At 37.3% G+C, this 21,475-nt stretch overlaps 1 long non-coding RNA gene across 7 annotated transcripts in view; it reads right to left on the bottom strand.

Annotated features, from left to right (window-relative positions):
* LOC119877029 overlaps positions 1-21,475 on the bottom strand; it is a 183,235-nt gene that overhangs the window by 86,325 nt on the left and 75,435 nt on the right. For all 7 annotated transcript variants that reach the window (XR_005370384.1, XR_005370380.1, XR_005370379.1 and 4 more), the window contains exon 3: positions 1,459-1,755. This is a non-coding gene — a long non-coding RNA (uncharacterized LOC119877029). The remainder of the gene's footprint in view (positions 1-1,458; positions 1,756-21,475) is intronic.

Here is a 21,475-nt window from a genome sequence, read left to right as displayed (position 1 = left end):
GATCCTCAAAGGAGTCCAGGAAACACAAAAGGTTAAGAATCACTGAGAGGAAAAGCCTTCAATAAACCTGAGACTCTAGAATGAAAAGGGTTAAATGTATTAAGTGTCACCAAGTTGGCTTAGAAAAAGAAATAAGGAGATTTCATTGGACTTTCAACTCTGTAGACAATGGAAGGTGTTTGTTCGACTAATGTTCTAAAAACGACTTCCTGACAAGCAGTGGGCTGCAACACTTGTTCACAATAGTCTACATTTCCCACACAAGCCGCTGAGAAAATTCTGATTTCCGTGGACTGTTTCTGAGGAGTGCCATTATATTACAGTCGAGAAAAGGAGTGGGAGGGAGGAGGAAAACACTGCTTTCAATTCTCTTACAATCTATTTTTAACACGCCTGAGAAGGTTTTGAGCTATTAATGTAATGAGGCTAGATTCAAAAACAAAAAGGAGCAGTAGGGCAGTAAAGACCCAGCATGGAGGGAGTGATGCTGATTCCTTTAGGATGCCAACAGCTGTTTCAATATCACATGGATGTTTACAATAATCATCACCCTACATTTAATCGGAGGAAATCTTGATAAAAAGCAAATGTCTCATATGAATGTGTTAGCTTTGCCCCTGATATTATTTTTTCATGGCCTATGATAGTGTTTTATAACTCTCTGCTGTCCATCCACTGGTGGTGGAAATTTTACATGCTTATCAGGTGAACTTTCTCAATCCTCCACCCTGGTGGTGCTCTAGGATTTGGGTTTGGTTTCTTCTCATGAAAAAATAAAATATATAGACTTGATCACCATGGTTGGGACTCAGGAATGTACTGCATGCTACAACTGTCAAAGAAGAGCTTGAGCTAGTGCAGCATCATTTAAGGTCAAGACGTACCGAATTTTATAACACTGTAGTATCTATATAGTAATGCCCTGATGTTAAATTTCAAAATGACAATGCAATCAACAGTCGTGAGTTAGTATACAGCTGAGGACCTTAGGCATATTCATTTTTAATTATATTTTGCAAGTTCTCCCTCTCTTCATTTTCCAGAAGGCCAGCATGCCAGCCTTACTCCTCGTTAACTAAACAGGTCTTAGCTATGAAAACTATAATAGTAGTAATAGTAACCAACAGAATAATACCAGCTGTATTTGTTAAATATTCAATGATGATCCAATACTGAGCACTTTGTAAAGGACATCTCATTTAATCCTTGTGGTTTTTTTTTTTTTTTTTCCATTTGCAGATGATAAAAGTGAGGTTCAGGAAATTTCATTACTTGACAAGGCACACTACTAGTAAGTAGTAGAGCTGAAATTCAAATCAAATTCATCTTATTCCAAGTCCCCATGTTCTTCACTCCTATGCTATACTACCTTCAACCACAGTCCTGGTGGTATACCCTGTGAATCACAAGAAATTCATATCAAGCAAGATAAACCACTTTCTTCTTAGAAAACCTTACCTGGCACTGGGACTCAGAATTTACTGCTCAGCCTCTCTAGTCCTCCAACTGAGGTGAAGACGGAAGGAAAAAAGAGGGTAGGTGAATGGAGGAAACATCCAATGGCTCTCATCCTGCACAGCCAGCACCTTCTTGTTTCATGGCCGTCTTAGTCTCGACGCTATCATTCAATATAGGAGAAGAAGCTTCATGCAGTTACTCCAGCTCCTCTGAAAGGAGTTTAATAATCTGCCAGATACCAAACCATCCTACTGGTATGGTTACTGTTCTGATTGTGTCAGCATACTTAGTGGAACCCTATAGAATAGAACAATGAGATTTCTTAACCAGGGTTTATTTGATTCTTTAATGTACCTTTATCATAAATGTATAGGTATAATAAAATAATTCATTAAAATGTCTTAAAAGAGGCATAACTTGAACTTGTCTAAAAGTTCAAAAATAATTAGAAATGAGAATAACTGGCAATGCTTTAACCTGAGAGAAAGGAACATTTTTTAAAAAATAAAGATTGCTCAGATTCATACAGAGACTCATGGGACCGATTTCTGGGTTGTGAGTCTCAGTTGTTGTGTTCAGTCTGTCTCCAGGTTCTGGTTGTTATACCCAGACTCAATTCTCAACTCTCAGCTACTCCACTTTCTCTTCTTGACCCACTTACCTTCTGTTTTGAACTGTCTCCTGCCTACAGATTGTAGATGATAGGACAAAATTGTGATTACTGATAAATGGACAATCTCAACAATATTAAAATAAGCAAAGGTAAAAAAAAAAAAAAGCCCTGCGATGTCTATGTCTAGTCAAAACAATGTTTAAGGTTCTTTTATTTTTATGAAATAAATCCTGTATACTTACCTTGAATAATTTGAAAAATAAAGAAAATATAAAGAAAAATCAGCCATATTCACAGAAACTAGAGACGGCCACTATTAATTTTTCTGTACTTCTTTTGATACTATATATATATATATATACATACATATATATATATATACTCATTCGTTTAACAAAAATTATTGAATACCTACTGTGTGCCAGGTAATGTTCTGGGTGTTAAGGATATAACAGAAAGAAAACAGGCAAAAATATTCTACCTCATGGAACTTATTTTCTAGTTGGGGAAGACAAAGGATAAAGCCCCCAAATGAGTAAATTATATGGAAAATTAGAATATGGGAATTACTATGGAGAAAAATATACCAAGGAAGAGGGATAGGGTGTATTGGTTGTCATTTGATTTATTTATTTGTTTGTTTGTTTGTTTATTTATTTATTTATTTATTTATTTATTTATTTATTTATGAGAGACACAGAGAGAGAAGCAGAGGCACAGGCAGAGGGAGAAGCAGGCTCCATGCAGGGAGCCCGACATGGGACTCCATCCCAGGTCTCCGGGATCACAACCTGAGCTGAAGGCAGAAGCTCAACCCCTGAGCCACCCAGGGGCCCCTGGTTGTCATTTTAATTAGGGTAAGTCAGTCACTAAGAAAGTGACATTTAAAGAAAAAAATTATTTATTTATTCATGAGAGACACAAAGAGAGAAGGGCAGAGACACAGGCAGAGGGAGAAGCAGGCTCCATGCAGGGAGCCCGATGTGGGACTTGATCCCAGGTCTCCAGGATCACTCCCTGGGCTGCAGGCGGCGCTAAACCGCTAAGCCACCTGGGGCTGCCCAGAAGGTGACATTTTAGCAAAAGGGTAAGAGACAAGGCCAGACATATTTCATAGAAGAACCTCAAACTAACATGAAATACAAAAATAAGTCTTTATTTCTTGCTCAGTTTTGTTGGTGACCTGTGGTAGCTTTGTTTTAGGTAGCCACCACTGGAGTGGTTCCCCTCGATATATCCCTTATTCTTCTCCTGAGATCAGTGGGATCATTGAGGGCTTTTTATGACAATGGCAGAAGCCCAAAAGGCAAGAGCCACAACTCAAGCATATATTAAGCCCTGGCTTGCACCATGCCTGCTAACAGATCACTTGTCAAAGCATATGGCCAACCCCAAGGTTAAAGTGCAAAGAAGTATTCATATGGAAAGGTAAAGATAAAGGGAGAAAGTGAATCATTTTAAACAATAATCTAATCTACGACGGTCCTCCCTATCTTGTTTACAAATATCCATATTCCTCTCGTATGCAAGTAATACTCGAACCCCATGTCAAATCTCCCCTCTCTCCAAATCTCATCTATTGATAACATTAGACTTCAAGTCCAGGATCTCATGACCTACATCAGGTCTCCATGTGCCACCTCTTGATTCAAAGACCCATGATCTAAATATACAGATTATCTCCTTTATCTCATCCAAAATATAATAACGGAACAAAGACTGGATAACCACAATAAACAGTCCCGTTGGAAAAGGGGGAGATTGAGAGGCATGGCAATCAGCAGTCCATTAGCAGTTCTTGAAAGCCCCTGTAGATGTATTGCCATGTCTTTCTGAGAGAAGTTGCTGCTTGATTTGGCCTAAATCCCAATCCCTGGAAGTTTCTGCTTTGTCTATTATTCTCAAGAACTGTTGGCAAAGCCCTCTGTGGTGAGGTCAAGATCCTTTCTTTTCCATGCTCTTCCTTGGCCACTTCTCAAAAGGACACTAGAGAAGATACCATTCTTGAATCCTGAGTTGTTTTCTCAGTCTGCTTTCTGCCCACAGAATGTTGAGAGGTAACTTTTGTATTTCACATAGTCTAAGTCCCCTTTAGTCTAGGCTGAGATTATTTTTGCCAATACAATTTCCTCCAAAATCTATGTTTTTGATTCCAACCAAGACCATTTGTCAAAAATCACATCCACAGTTCTTTCTGAGACATATCTTTCTTTCTAGGCTCAATTATATGTACTTCAGACATATCGGCTTCTATGAAGTATAGTTAATGCAATATAATTATAATTTACTTCTCAATCACAAGTTTGCAGGCCATTGATGCAGCTCTACTTCACTGTGCAGATTCATGTTATAGGGAAGCTGGGGTGGCTTGACTCCATGTGTCCTTTATTCTCCTCTTGGCACCAGCAAGCTATTCAGAAGCCATATTTCACGGATGACAATGGAAGAAGTGCAAACATGGCTTCCAAGTACAACCTGGAAGGGAGTGAAAGGGTAGGAAAGGCACACAGATACCTAACCTCCTTACTTTACATTTGGCAGATCACTTCAGCTCCTGTTCTACTTCACCAAAACCAGTGATATGGACCCACATAGCTGCAAAAGAGCTGAGAATCCCTGGCTGGGAAATTGCTTCCCATCAACTCTACACCAGTAAAAAGAGCTCAGATCTTTAGAACTTAATGAGCCTTTTCTGCCAATATGGAGAAATGTTTCCCTTTATAGCCTTACATAAGAAAACCTGTAATAAAATATGTAAAGTATGATGTTACTTCCATGATCCATACAGAGAGCTCATTTGTGGAAAGAAATGTAAATGTATATATGGTTCTAGATCTAAATGAATTGAGAAAAAAATCTGGAATTATGTAATAACTAGTTATCAATGCATAGTGAGGTTGCAGATAGTTTTATTTTTTTCACATTATACAGCTTTGAGAGATTTATGCCTTTCAAAATTAAGTAAAATTTTTATGATGAGAAAATAATAAGGTTCTATAAAAAGCTCAAACAATTTTCTTTTTTAGAGCATGGTGACATTTGCTGCTTTCGCTGAAGATCTATAGTAAAGCATTGTCATTCTTTCTTTACTTTCTCCTTAAAAAAATTCATTCTGAAAAAGAAGTATCCATTTTTAATTTCTGTCATCTCTTTGGAAAAGATGATCATGCTTTATTTTTGCTCTGCTACTGATCTTGGTCATTCTTTTGAAAATTCTCACAAAACTCTACATTACTCTGGCTATATTGATAGTTAAGGGCATTACCTTTTCGTACACAGAAAGAGCAGGGATAATAGGTTTTCTCACTGTCATTTTATAAGGAACTATTTCAGGTGGCCTTGGTGTCAAGTCCTATGTCAGCAGATATGTTCCCAAGAGACAGAAGAGTTTAGGGCACATGGAAATTAATGTTCTCATCTCTCACTGCTAGGTCTCTATTCTGAAGAGACTCATATTGAAAAATAGCCACTGTCATCTTACATTTGGTCATCTCTACTCACAAAAGAGACTGAGTGTGTACTGCCCAAACCATTCACTTAAGTGGTTTCTCATGAGGGTAATTTGTAAAGCATACTTCAAGTATTTCCTTTATGAATGATTTCTTAGCAATAGTAAAACTGAAGGCTTCAATCACCAGAAGCCTAAATAATGAGGTTTTTGGTTTTATTCCATATTTTATTTGTCTAAATATATTTTTTAGGTCCAGTCTTATTTTTCTGTCCCAGAACCCTTGCCAATGATCTTTTAAGAATAAGAATAATTCTTTGCAGAGTATTATAAAGTGTATGGAGGAAGTAGGGCAGGCAGGGTTATAAAACAAATTAGCAGCAGTCCGTTTCCTCAAGGAGGTTAACATCTCACAGGGAACAATAGAGCATATGTAGAAAATTACTTAGAAATTATAATAATAGGGCACCCGGTGGCTCAGCGGTTTAGCGCCACCTTCAGCCCAGGGCCAGATCCTGGAGACCCGGGATCGAGTCCCATGTCAGGCTCCCTGCATGGAGCTTGCTTCTCCCTCTGCCTGTGTCCCTGCCTCTCTCTCTCTCTCTTTCTCTCTCTGTGTGTGTTTCTCATGAATCGATAAATTAAATCTTTAAAAAAAAGAAATTATAATATTTATATCAATATGGTCACATTTCATGTGACACAAAAGCAAAACATCTCTCTCATGGAGCTCCCAGTCTTCCCCTGAATTATTTAAAATCCTGTTCTACTTTACATTACATTACATTACTTTACATTACAAAAGGAGATCTGTCTGCCTTCTCTTCCCTATGGGAAATATTATTTATATCTGCAACACACATGGTGGGCTAATAATGTAGTTTCCAGAGTAAGACCACTTGGGTTTGAATTCTAGTTCTGCCAATTTCTAGGTTGAGTAATTTTCTACCCCTCTTGGCTTCAGTGCCTTACCTGTCAGATATATAGTGAGAATTACATAAGTTTATTCACATAAGAGCTTAGTACAGTGCATCACAGTAAGTGCACAATGAATGTCGACTATTAATTGGATGCTTCTAGATGCCACAGGTGTTATCCTTGAAAGCTTGTCCTCCCAAATCAGGCAGATGAAGCTGCTTACTCTACGATGATCCACCACTAGCTATTACCATGCAGGTCACCTCAGTTCTCCAGCGTAGGACTATCCTACTGTCTCTAAGGGGCTAAGGTTGCAAAGGATATCCCCCAGTTACCCACCCAGAGTTTCAGCTTTGACTCATCAGCTCTTTAAAGATCACTTCCAGTACCTTATAGAACAAGAGCCAGCATCCGCAGTGCTTGATTAGAAGTGGATCAGATAGTTACCTTTCAAACCTTTCAAGTGATTCATGCAGAGAATGTCTCCATGAATTTTTTTTTTAGTCACCAGTTCATGACACACGAAGGATATGATAATAACCTCATTTCCCTAGAAAATAGGGTTACCTACAAATCCTGAAGAAGATTACTATCTCATTCAGGCTGGGAGACTTCAGAATGGGATGCAGACTTCTATGATGCAAAGGTGTCTACTCCCCGAAGAAGTCTCCCTAAAGATGCACCTTTAAGCACTCCACATCTTCATTTATGGAGTGAGAAGCAACTAGGTGGACTGTCTTTGATGATCCTACCATCATGTTCTCTCTCATGAAAAACTCCCACAAAATCAAATTCAATCTCTGGTGAGGCATATCACTACCATAAGATAAAAACATTTATTATTAAATATTTATGATTTATTAACAACATGGTAAGTACTTCATAGGTGTCATGAAGTACTTACTGTCATAGGTTAACCCACCACAACCTTCCGAGGTAAGCATCATTATTATTCTGTTTAGAGAAAAAGAAACTGAGAACATAAGTAACTTAAAACTGTACAGGTAGTTAGCAGCAGAGATGATATTCAAATGCCATATCTGTCTACTTATCCAATCTGAGACATCCACAGAGTAACAAGTGGTCCTAGTCTATGAAAATTAATGAAAAAATGTCTTCCTTTGCAATTAAAATATATTTTGGGAGTGGAAGAGTGATGGTTTAGGAGAAGGTGGCCATTAGTGTTGAATGTAATAGGTATTATGTATTTAGAAAAGGATCCATGTTCATGTGGGAAAATTAGGTAGAAATATAAAATAAATTCAATAATTTTCATAGATGTTAAATAATATCTTGTTTCTCCTTAGGAAAAATTAAATGAAAAGAGAGAGTGAAAATAATTAGCTTTGAACTAGAGATTATAATAGTTTTCTACATGCTCATAGCCTCTTCTAAATAAGCTCTTCTGACCAAAGCCTCTAGGACTCTGTTTGAACCACGTGACCTGCTTCCTTCCCCTGATCACAACTGCTGACCCAGAGATGAACTGATCCAAAAGGAACCAGCCCACAGGTTAAAATGAATCAATCAGATATCCACTCTTAAAATTTAGAGAACTATGGCAACAGAACCAATTGGTAGTTGAGTCACATTCATGGTAGAGCATAAGAATAAAGACGCATGTATTACAGCTGGAGTGACTCTGCTCCTCACCCTTCCAAGGGAAGCCTGATTATTTCATTCTTGCAATAAGCTCTTTATTCAATGCTCAGAAGAGGTTTCTATTCTTGTAACCAGATAATCTCTGACTATGAGAACATTTACTAGTGCATCTGTTACATATCAAGGTCTGTAGTATCATAAAAAGCATCCCATTGAAACGAACAAGGGGTGGTGGAAAGGGAGGTGGGCAGGGGGTGGGGGTGACTGGGTGATGGGCACTGAGGGGGGCACTTGATGGGATGAGCACTGGGTGTTATGCTATATGTTGGCAAATTGAACTCCAATAAAAAAATAAAAATAAAAATAAAAGCCCCCCATTGTTTAAGTACTTCTCTTTCCATTTAAAGATGAAAAAACTTGAGATTTGGAGAGAAAAAATGTTTACAAAATCACATAGCAAGAATATGGCAAGTCAAAGATTCAAACCCTGATCTGATTCGAAAGCAATAATCTTGCTAATACATATTCAGGTATCCCCAATTATACTTATTGTATATTTGTGACATGTAGTATTGTCATTTATTATATATGATTATACATTATTTTGTATTTTGAATAAAAGTAAACAAACAATGCTTAAATTGGTGCTAACACAACTTCACAAAATTAAATCTTTCCCAAGCCATATATTTTTTAAAAGATTTTATTTATTTATTCATGAGAGACAGAGAGAGAGAGGGGCAGAGACATAGGCAGAGGCAGAAGCCGGCTCCATGCAGGGAGCCCGTCTGGGACTCGATCCCGTGTCTCCAGGATCAGGCCCTGGGCTGAAGGCAGCACTAAACTGCTGAGCCACCCGGGCTGCCCTTTCCCAAGCCATATTAATCCAACAAGAGACTTTTCTTGTATAATAATAATTCACAATAAATGGAATTTAAGCTTCTATCTAGAATTTAAAAATCTGGAAGAAGCATTGTTCCCATCCTTTCAATGACAACAAAAAATGTCAAGTAATCTGCAAATTCATTACTGTTATGGAAAATTTGAGGTCTCCGGGCAACACATGAACTCAAAATATAAAGAAACACAGGTGATAAGGAGTCCATTAAGCCCTTGTTTTCCTAAAGAAGACACTGGGCATCATGTAAGATGATAAGAAGAAAGCATCTAAAATTTTTAGCAAATTGCCAAAATCCACCTATAATCTATTTAGTATGAGAATATAGTAACCCTTGGAGCCACAAACACAAAGGGAACTTTCACCCACTCATCGGCTCTTCTCCAGGGACACTATCAGGTACTCACAGGAAAGATTTGGGACAAGAAAGGAATTAGGAAAAAGCCTTTCTTGTAGAGAACATCCACTGGAACAATGGATTCTGCTCCTCATCTTCCCTTTCTTAAATTCATGAGAGAAGATACAACAAACCCTGTCACTCTTGGATAAAATGGCAAGACCTATTGCAGCTGGAGAAAAGAAATAGAAAAGAATTAATGCTGTCCCTCCAGAAAGGGCAGGAAGTCACCCTAGGCTCAGATGTTTAGTGATCTCCTGCAGATCAAGGAGGAAAAGAATCATTGAGAAAGTCTTACCCCAAGCTCAGGGACAAAATACTTGCCTATGATTGTTACTTAATGAGTACACAGAAAATGGCCTATACATTCACCCAGAACAACTATGATAGCAAGCACGAGGAACAAGTAACAGCAGGCTGCTGCTGAGAGAGGGACAAGAGATTGGAAAGAGACCCTGTCCAACACTTAGGCACAAAGGGAAGACCTAAAGCTGAGGCAGAGATACGGAGAAAAATCCCCAGCAGCCCAGCCACCACCCTAAGGACAAGGAATTTAAAGCCTATAGTGTGCTGAGTATCACAACAGCAATGAAAACACATCCAGCTCAAATCCTGATTAGATTGACTCAATATCCCCTCTTTTTCTAAAACCAAGCAAGAAAAAAAGGTGGACATTTCCAAGCACAAATAATTATAATTTCAGTCTCTACCATACTACCTTAAATGCCCAACATTCATACAAAAAATATAAACCACAAAAAGAAAAAACATAATAAACTGTCAAAAGACAAAGTAATCAACAGATATGATCTAGATGTTGCAATTATAAAAGAATTTAAAAATGACTAATATGTTAAAAGTTCTAATGGAGTCGACAGCACGCACAATTAGGGAATTTTTGCAGAGAGATGAAAATTATGAAACCAAATCGAATGAAAATGCTAGAAATAAAAAATATATATATGGTAACAGAGATGAAGTATTCCCAGGGGACTAATCAGCATACCTGAGGCAGCTGAGGAAAGAATCAGTGAAACTGAAGATAGGTCAATAGAAATTACTCAAAAAAACACAAGGAGGAAAAGACTGTAAAAAACAAAAAGCAAAAAAACAAAACAAAACAAAACAAAACAAAAAACCCAGAACAAAACAGAAAAGAGAATCCAAAAGTTGTAGTAAAATATTAAGTAATCTAACATTTAGGTAATTGGAATCTTAGGAGAAGAAAGAGAAAATTGAACAGAATAAATACTGGCAAAAATAATGGCCAACAATTTCCCCAAATTTATGAATGACATGAAACATAGATCCAAAAAGCTCAGAGTACACCAAGCAGCATAAATATTTTTATTTTATTTTATTTTATTTTATTTTATTTTATTTTATTTTATTATTTTATTTTATTTTATTTTTAAAGATTTTATTTATTTATTCATGACAGACAGACAGAGAGAGGCAGGCCCCATGCAGGAAACTCAATGTGGGACTCGATCCCAGGACTCCAGGATCATGCCCTGAGTCAAAGGCAGACGCTCAACCGCTGACCCACCCAGGCATCCCCAGGATAGGTATTTTTAAATGCCTAGATATATTATACTCAAACTGATGAAAGCCAAAGATAAAGACAAGTTCTTGAAGGCAATCAAAAAGAACAACATATTACATAAAGATTCAAAGATAAGAATTACAGCAGATTTATCATAAACTATGTGAGTCAAAACCCCAAGCATAATCTAGAATGACAATTTTAAGGTACTAAACACAAAATAACTGTCAATCCATAATTCTATACACAGTGAAAATAACTTTCAAAAGTAAGGGAGAAATATTTTCTGAGACAAAATTAAAAAAGAGAGTTTATTTCCAACAGAAACAACTTTAAAGGGAATTCTTTCAGCAGAAGAGAATGATAGATACCAGAGAGAATTTCGATCTATACCAAGAAATACAGAGATAAGGAAACTGAATAAATGGAGATGCGTACATAATTCTTTGTCCTTCATCTTCATCTACTCTAAAAACTGTCTGGGGCACCTGGGTTGCTCAGTCAGTTAAGCATCTTCTTTCAACTCAGGTCATGATCCCAAGATCATGGGATCCAACTCCATGTCAGGCTTCCTGCTCTGTGGGAAACCTGCTTCTCCCTCTCTCTCTGGCATTTCCCCACTTGTGCTCTCTGGTTCACTCTCTCTGTCAAATAAATAAATAAAATCTTTTTAAAACTTTAAAAAAGTTAAAAATAAAAACTGTCTAAAGCAACAATAGGATCAACGTTTGATGTGTTTATTGCATATATATAAAAGCAAAATATATGACAACAGCTCAAAGTATTGAGCAGGGCAATGAATTGGGAATACACTGCTATTAGATCCTTACACTTCACATAAAGTAATATAATATTATTTGATGTAAGCTGGAATTGGTTAAAATGTATATTTTAAAACCTAAGGCAATCAAAAAATTTTAAAAGATGTATAAGAAATAAGTCAGTAATGGAGATGAGATGGAATCATAAAATTCAATCTTTAAGGAGCATAAAGGGGCACCTGGGTGGTTCAGTTGTTTAAGCAACTTCCCTCAGCTCAGATCATGATCCTGGAGTCCTGGGGTCAAGTCCCTGTGTGGGGCTCCCTGCTCAGCAGGGAATCTGTTTATCCTTCTCTCTCTGCCTTCTGCCCCTCCCTCCCATTTGTGCTCTCTTGTTCTAGCTCACTCTCTCTCAAATATACAAAATCAATCAATAAATGGAGCAGAAAAATAAAAACAGAATAATAAACAAATGTAACAAATAGAAAACTGCTACCAACATGATAGATTTCTATCTAATCATATTAATAATTATATTAAATGTAAAGAATCTAAATACATCAATTAAAAAAACTGTCAGATTGGATAAGAAAGCAAGATCCCTAGTTTAAAACTCACTTTAAATAGAAATCTATATATAGATTAAAAGAAAAAGAGGGTAAAGATAACCATGAAAACACTAGTCAAAATAAAGCTGGAGAGGACAATATTAAAATTAGACAAAGTAAATTTAGAAACAAGAATATTACCAAAGATGAGTGTTATATTATCAAAAGAGGGTCATATCACAGGAAGACATATCTTAAATGTGAATGTACATAACAAAAATGCTTCAAAACACACCAAGCAAAAGTTATAAAAGTGCAGAGAATTTTTAAGGCAGTGAAAATATTCTCCATGATACCATAACATCCCCGATGGATGGATGTCACTATGTATTTGTCCAAATCCATAGAATGTATGACACCAAGAGTGAACTGTAATGTAAATTACGGACTTTGGGTAATAATGTGTCAGTGTAGATTCACCAATTATAAGAAATGTGGGGGATGTGGATAATGCGGAAAGCTGTGAATGTGTGGGGATAGGAGATAGATGGGAAATCTCTGTATCTTTCTCTCAATTTTGCTATAAACCTTAATCTGTTCTAAAAATTAATTCAATAAAAAATGTCTAATTCTTAGTCAAGGAAGAATAAATAAATCACCAATTATAAAAACTTTAATAATCCTTAATCAATAATTGACAGAAATAGTGAACACAAAGTGAGTAGAGATATAGCTGACATCATGCTTAATAGTAAAAGACTGAATGAATGCTTTTCCCCTAAGATTAAGAAATAGATAAATACGTCCACTTTCACCACTCCTACTCAGCATCATACTGGAGGTCCAGGCAAAGCAGTAAGGCAAGGAAAAGAGATAAAAAGCATACAGATTGAAAAAGAAAAAATGAAACGGTCTCTGTTTGTAGAAAACATTCTTGGCTATGTAGAAAATCCCAAAGGATCCACAAATAAAAAAGGAGCTACTAGAACTAAAAAATTAGTAGAGGAAGGACATAGGATACAAATTCAAATGCAAAAATCAATCAAATTTCTATATACTACCAATTAACAATCAGAAACAAGATAAATAAATAGCTTGGGAAATTAAACAATATCTTTTCCCAACTGATCACTCTAACAAAGTAAAAAGCTAAAAGACTACTTAATATTTTAAATATATAGATAAAAAAAATCTTAGTGTTAATAAATGTTGGAAAGGATTACTTTCTTCCTGTATGATGAATTTAAGTAGATTATTCGTGTTATTTTAGAGATATCCAACATACTATTTCCTAGAAAAAAATTTTGTTTCAAATTAAATTTCCTGAGACACTTGGGTGGCTCAGTGGTTGAGCATCTGCCTGTGACTCAGGGCATGATCCTGGTATCTGGGGGATCAAGTCCCATGTCGGGCTCCTTGCAGGGAGCCTGCTTTTCCCTCTGCCTATGTCTCTGCCTCTCTCTCTGTATCTCTCATGAATATAAATAAACAAAATCTTAACAACAAATTAAATTTCCCTGTATCAGCTAAAGAAATATATTTTGAGTTTCACTGCATCATTTTCAACGGCATTTGTACTGATAAATGTTGTCCACGTCTTTATTTTCTACATAAAAAAACTATAGGAACAAAATGTTTGTTGCATGTATATCTTTTTTATCACATTTAATGATAATTTGGTTCCAAAAGTCAACCCACTGCTGTGTTGCCTACTGTATTGTAGACAACTACATAGCAGTATGCCAAGCCTGCTCCTCCCCTGATCAGAGCTGACATCACTATCCGTAGCATCTTGGTCCTTCCTTTGACTAGGCTTGGAATCTTTGTCAGCACAGCCACTTCCTAACGGCCACAACCAGGCAAAAAGAGTTGACATGGAAGTTGAACCTTATTTAACATCCTAGAGTTACAACACCAAGTCCAAATTCCTTCGGGAGTTAAGCCTCTAAAGTCGAACATATCCTGGGATGCCTGGGTGGCTCAGCAGTTGAGGTCTGTCTTCAGCCCAGGGTGTGACCCCGGGGTTCCAGGATCGAGGCCCACATCGGGCTCCTTGCATGGGGCCTGCTTCTCCCTCTGCCTGTGTCTCTGCCTCTCTCTGCATCTCTCATGAATAAATAAATTAAATCTTAAAAAATAAAATAAAATCTAACATACCCTGACTGCCCACGTGTCCAGCAAAATTTTCTTTGGTCCTCTCTATGCCTTCTCTGCCCCTTCTTCCACACCCAGCTCAGTCTCTACTTCAACCATAGACTCTTCCTTCAAATATTCAGATCCACAATGAATACTCACTTTTGGTTAATCAACACTACATTTTAATAGTCTGTCTTCCTTTGGAGTCATGAGTTATGCCTTTGACTCCCCAAATTAACAAGCATCCCATCTTATGATTATTTTATGGTCCTCCCATCACAGAGCTGAAAGCAAAAGAGGAACTCAACAGCTACCACAGGCGAGTTTGATGAAATGGGAATGCCTAATAAAAAGGACCCTGCTGATGGTGTGTTAATAAAGAACTGCTGCTGTTTAATGTTCACTAAACATTAAGAATACTTTGCAACAACTTGATCATATTATAAATCGTGTATTTTTTTCTTTTCCAAGCAATTTCTCATATCTTCCAAATTTCCCCCAAAACATCATTGAAATGGATGTTCCGTGTCCTCATATGGATGCCAGGAAATATAAAAGGGGTTGGGAGGGGCGCCTGAGTGGCTTAGCTGGTTAAGCATCTGCTCAGGTCATGGGCTCAGGTCATGATCTTGAGTCCTGGGGTTCAGCCCCACATCAGGCTCCCTGCTCAGTGGGGAGTCTGCTTCTCTCTCCCTCTGCTGTTCCTCCCTCACACACACCCTGCTCATTCTCTCTTTCTCAAATAAATAAATAAAATCTTTTTTAAAAAGGAGGGGGGATTAGAATGAAGTGAACCAAAATGTTAATGATGATTAACCCTGAGGGGCACATTTACTATGGTATTTATTTGCATCTTTATTTTTTGTATTTTACAAATATTCAACAAGTTAGAGTGAACTGTTTTTATACGTGAAAAAAGAAAGTTAATTTGAAAAATATTGTCACTCTTCACTGTCTGAGGGATCAGCTCTTCACAGGTCACAGTGTCCTACAATAGATCCTTATAAGATTAATTAGGATTTTGCAAATCTTCTATTGCTTCTTGTGCTGAGAATAAAGAGCAAGATGAGATGCTGGTCACTTCACTAAAAGAAGCAGAGTACCTAGCACTTTAACCACCCACCCAGCCATACCCACACAAGTGTCTTTAATTCTAAAATTAGGATTTCTCTGTGGGACAATCACAAATCAAGTACTTTTTGTCAAAATCTTCTTTGACAAATTATATATATATGTTCTTTTCATTTTATAATCTTTCTTTCTTTCTTTCTTTCTTTTTTTCTTTCTTTCGATTTTATTATTTATTCATGAGAGATACAAAGAGAGAGGCAGAGACACAGGCAGAGGGAGAAGCAGGCTCCCTGTGGGAATACAGGGAGGACTTGATCCCAGGACCCCAGGATCACACTCTGAGCCAAAAGCAGATGCTCAGCCACTGAGCCACCCAGGTGCCCCTGTCTCTTTTCTTTCATTTTATAAATGTCTCATCACTCTTCCTCTGCTTACCCTTTGATGTCAGGGAAGCCTATCCTAGGTTTCGTTAAATCAGTTGGCAAGTTTCATCTAATGAACCTAAAGGAAAAGGAATAAAACTAATTTTATCTTAGAAATATATAAAAGAAATACTCATAGAGCTTACTCTTTTGTTCCATAAAGCTCAGAAATGATTATTTGAAAAGCAGTGCACAGTTCTAATTTATAAAACAGTATCTGTGGCCCCTTAAATTTACTTATAGATTTTTAAAATATTTTATTTTTATGTAATCTCTATACTCAGTGTGGGGCTCAAATTTATAATCCTAAAATCAAGAGTCAGATACTCTATGGACTGAGCCAGCCAGGCACCCCTAAAATATTTTCATAACAGGTCATTTCATACTTTATGTTAATTTTATTAATATAGAAATTTTGACAAATATTAATCTGTCCTTCAAACAAAAATAGAAATCAAACAAACAGAAAAGTTTCCATTTTATTTTACTACATTAACTTCACTTCTTCGTATGCATGGACATAGTATATAGTTAAGTCTAAGACCCCTAAGAACTAAGGTCAAGTAAAGGGACACTGATCTTATTTACCCAAAGAGTTCTTTTCAGTTCTGTCTCTTTGTTTGGTTCCTGTTCCACAACTGATTTTATAACTTAGTTTATAATTTCTCTATTAGCAGCAGAATCTGCAACTTTTTGAATGATCACAGTAATCTCCTAGAGCCATTGTTCACAATGATTTTTTTATTCAAATGCTGGCACCGCAGGGAGTTTTCTTCTCCAGTACATTGAACTTCTGACAGTCCATATGGTCTTAACGAATTTTCCAGGTGCTGAACACCATCCAACCTGTATTTTTGGCAGCCTACAGAGCTACTTAAGCCTGCCTTTGTCATTCTTCCTAATACTTCTTATGATGTTTTTTTAAGAGGAGGAAGTTTGAAGTGGTAGGTAGAAACAAGTTTTAAATGCTTATATTATCAGCACAAAAGCACTGTCAAGGAGAATTCACTTTTGAGAGAGGAAAACAAAAGCTGTTCATTTAATATTTAAAGAGAAGTATAATTGCAATATGTTTTTGAGATGTTATTATTTGTACTTCTAGATTATAGGGACAAATTTGTTGTCTTTAATCCACTACAAAAAGTAGTGCACAGTATTTCTTATCTAGCTTATAAATCTGGATAAGTTTAGGATGAGCCCCTTGCTTATTAAGGGATTCCAAATTGATTTTAGACTGTCATCTGAGGGATGCCTGGGTGGCTCAGCGGTTAAGCATCTGCCTTTGGCCCAGGGCATGACCCCGGGGTCCTGGGATCAAGTCCGGTGTCGGGCTCCCTGCAGGGAACCTGCTTCTTTCTCTGCCTATGTCTCTGCCCCTCTCTATGTCTTTCATGAATAAATAAAATCACACACAAAAAAAATAGAGTGTCATCTGAACTGAGTTGATTGCTAACTAGTTGATGATATGGGTGGGTGGATAATATTAAGACTGCCTAGAAAGTAAGAAAGTATTTTTAAAATCTTCAAATTATATTTCAAAGTTAGTGTCCACACCTTTCCCATTTTTTCCCTCAATTTATTAAGCATCTACTTTACATATATTGTCCACAAACCCTAGGAGGTAGGCATGAGGAATACCTTGATTTTACAGAACAATGACTAGTGCCCAATTTTCTGTAACTCTAAAACCATACACTTAAGCACTTAGGCTATGCTTGACCAATTTGAAAAATATATTGGTGATTATAGTGCATGTTTTTGGCATTTAAAAAAATGGCTGCCTGGAGGGAAAAAAAAAAAAAAACCTTCTTCATACTTTGGGTCCACAGTTGTGTAAGTCAATCTTGTGAAAGACAGAATTTCACCTCCCACTGCTGATGTCTACAAGGCCAAATATTTATTCAGCTAGGCTGCAGCCTTTGGTGCTAAACTCGACAAATTGGTGTCCCCCGCCCCCCGCCCCGGGATTTTGAGTCTGGCACAAAAATTCAAAGAAGAAAAGACAGTTTAAAATTCATTTCCGGGGATCCCTGAGTGTCTCAGTGGTTTAGCACCTGCCTTTGGCCCAGGGCATGATCCTGGGGTCCTGGGACCGAGTCCCACATCGGGCTCCCTGCGTGGAGCCTGCTTTTCCCTCTGCCTGTGTCTCTGCCTCTCTCTCTGTCTGTGTCTCTCATGAATGAGTAAATAAAATCTTTTAAAAAAATTCATTTCCATGTGGCTACTAGTCCAAGCTGGGATGCAACTCAGCTCCCCCAACAGATATACCAAATCTACAGCTACATATGGAGTAGTTCCCACTAAAAAAGAGTGCAAAGTAGCTGAAGAGCTATTTCACAACCAGGAATAAAAGGGTGACATTGAGGCTGATAGGTGAGATGCAGTCTGTCAAAAACCCCGTCCCCAGTGAGGTGACCCACAATGGTGGGGTGATATCATGGTCCACAGCATCTCCCTAAAAGTGAGGGGTTTATGCCCCATGTTTGGCATCTCAACACTTTGGGCCTGCACCGGAGAGATGAGGGCCCCAAAACATCTGGCTTTAGGAACCAATGGGGATTTCATTCAGGACCCAGGAGGCTGTGAAGATCTAAGATACTCCTTTTGAAGGGCTTACACACAAACTCATGTATCATGGGACCTAGCACAAAGGCAGTAATTTGAGAACTGAGTGGATCATTTAAGAGGAAAATTCATTTGTTAATTGCAAAGTATCTCTCAGAGGGGCAGGGACCAGTTGGGACTCTCTTTGGGGAACAGGTACTGTTGAGGGTGATTTTTGCACTCTTCCTATACCTTGCTAGTGCAAGTGGGAACACCCAGATATAGTCTTGCTAAAGCTATAAGCATGCCCTGCTCCCAGCACAGTTTCCCTGCCTTAGTAAAGCCATGGGTGTCTTCAACACTCTTCCATAGCCTTGCTAAAGCTGGTACATGAGCATAATCACCCAGGGGCCACCTCTTGATTCCCTGACCCTGGTGGCCAGAGGGTCTTGCATTTCTTGTCCCCACAGGACTATAACAATCAGAAAGACAGTTCTTGGCAGGCTACCAAACCCAGGGCACTGCAGAGACAACAGACTGAAACATCCCCTAGCCCACCTATAAAATAGGCCCCGATTCTTGTTTTGTACCTTCAAGGTGAGAGAAAGGCTTCAGGTCTGCCCCACATCTAGGGCTACAGAGGAACTTTCAGGGAACATAGGAGGGACACACCATCTTTGAGCCCTCCTATGGCCTCTACACAACAATGATAGCTTCCAGAAAGGAACTTACACACTCATCTGAATCCCTAAATTTTGCATCTGATGCCCAGAGGATACCTTCAGATCTCCTAGTCTGGAGGTCAGCAAGGTTTACAGTTGTGGTTCCACAGGACTGTATATATTTGCATACTTTAAGCTCTGCTGCCTGAGGACCTGGCTATCAATCATCCTGAAACTAGATGTGACTGGAATCACTGTCCTGGGGATGCTGACTGGTCTTGGCACATTCTCATCAATGGGAATCTATGAAGAATTAATCAAGCTACTTAGACAATCACAGAAGTTTAAGAGACAACCAAAAGCTAGAGTAAGGTTGAACAATAAAGTTCATTTCCTATATGAGGCCACTCCTTCATGACTGGGAGAGATAGCCATTTTACCTAATATATAGAAACAAACACAAAGAGTCATGCAAATTGAGAAACAGAAGAATATGTTCCAAACAACAACAACAAAAAAAAAACAAGCAAAAAACTCAGAAAAGTATCTTAATGAAGCAGAGATAAATAATGTATCTGATAAAGAGTTCAAAGTAATGTTCATAAATATCCTCACCAAACTCAGGAGAATGGATGGACACAGTGAAAACTCAACAAAGACATAGAAAGTATATAAAAGTATCAGACAGACATCACAGAGCTGAAGAATGCAATACAATAATGGAACTGAAAAATACACTAGAGGGTTTAACAGGAGATTAGATGAAGCAGAACAGTCAGCAACCTGGAAGACAGGGCAATGGAACTCACTCATGCAGAGTAAAGAAAAAAAAATTAAGTGAAGAGAGTTTAAGGGGCTTATAGGACAACATTAAGTGTGATGCCATTTTCATTATAAAGATCCCAGAAAGAGGAGAGAGAGAGAAAGGGGCGGAAAACTTATCTGAAAAAATAATGGCTGAAAACATCCCTAACCTATGGAAGGAAGCAGATATCCAGTTCAGGAAGCACAAAATGTTCCAGACAAGATGAGCTGATGAAATCCATACCAAGAAATATATAATTAAAGTGTCAAAGGTTAAAGAGCATGAGAAAAACAACATTTTTTTTTTTTTGAAAAACAACTTTTTATGTATAAGAGACCTTCCATGAGACTATCAGCTGATTTTTCAGCAGGAGCTTTGTAGGCCACTGCACAATATATTCAAAGTGCTGAAAGAAAAAACTTCCAACCAAAATTATAATTCAGAATTGAAGGAGAAATAAAGGCTTTTCTAGAAAAGCAAAAGTGAAAGCTAAAGGAGATCATCACCATTAAATTGGCCTTAAATGTTAAAGACACTTCTTTAAGCTGAAAATAAAAGGCACTAATTAATAACAAGAAAACATAATATGAAAGTAAATGTAAAAATCTCATTGGAAAAAGGCAAAGATATATATATGTATCATATATATCTCACATATCTTTAATATACATATTATCTTATATATATTAAAAGGAGTGGATTAACCACTTATAAATCTAGCATGAAGGTTAAAATATAAAAGTAGTAAATTTATCTATAATTACAATAATTAATTTAAGGATACAAGTAAAATATGATATCAAAAATGAAACATGGTGGAGGGAGGAGCAAATATGTAGTTTTTAGAAGGTGTTCTAATTTGAGTTGTTATCAACTTAGAGTAGACTGTTACATATATAGGCTGTTTTGTGTATATATATATTATGTATGTGCATATATATATTTATATATATACATGATATATATATACATTTTATATATATATAGATGTATATATATATATATAAACTATATGGTACCCACAAAGCAAAACTTATAGCAGATACACAAAAGATAATGAGAAAGGAATCTAAACATAATACTAAAGAAAGGGATCAAACCAGAAAGAAAGAGAGCAAGAGTAGAAAGGAGCTACAAAAATAGAAAACAATGAACAAAATGGTAATAAGTACATATCTTTCAATAACTATTTTAAATGTAAATGCTCTAATCAAAGGTCATAGATGGCTGAAAGCATTTTTTTTTTTTAATTTTTATGATAGTCACAGAGAGACACAGGCAGAGGGAGAAGCAGCCTCCATGCACCGGGAGCCCGACGTGGGATTCGATCCCGGGTCTCCAGGATCGCGCCCTGGGCCAAAGGCAGGCGCCAAACCGCTGCACCACCCAGGGATCCCCTGGCTGAAAGCATTTAAAAAAAAAAAAAAGATCTGCCTATATGTTGCCTACAAAAGACTCATGTCAAAGCTAAGGACACACACAGACTGAAAAGGAAGGGATAGAAAAAGGTTTCATGCAAATGAAAATGAAAAATAAAAGCTGGGATAGTTATGCTTACATCAGATGAAATAGACTATAAAACAAAGACTGTAATAAAAGACAAATAAAGGTATTATACAATGATAAAAGTGTCAATCCAAAAAGAG

This window comes from Canis lupus, chromosome 15 (assembly GCF_011100685.1).
Source record: "Canis lupus familiaris isolate Mischka breed German Shepherd chromosome 15, alternate assembly UU_Cfam_GSD_1.0, whole genome shotgun sequence".
Classification (NCBI taxonomy): domain Eukaryota; kingdom Metazoa; phylum Chordata; class Mammalia; order Carnivora; family Canidae; genus Canis; species Canis lupus.
Note: the sequence above shows the minus strand (reverse complement) of the source record. Positions and strands in the feature narration are given on the sequence as shown.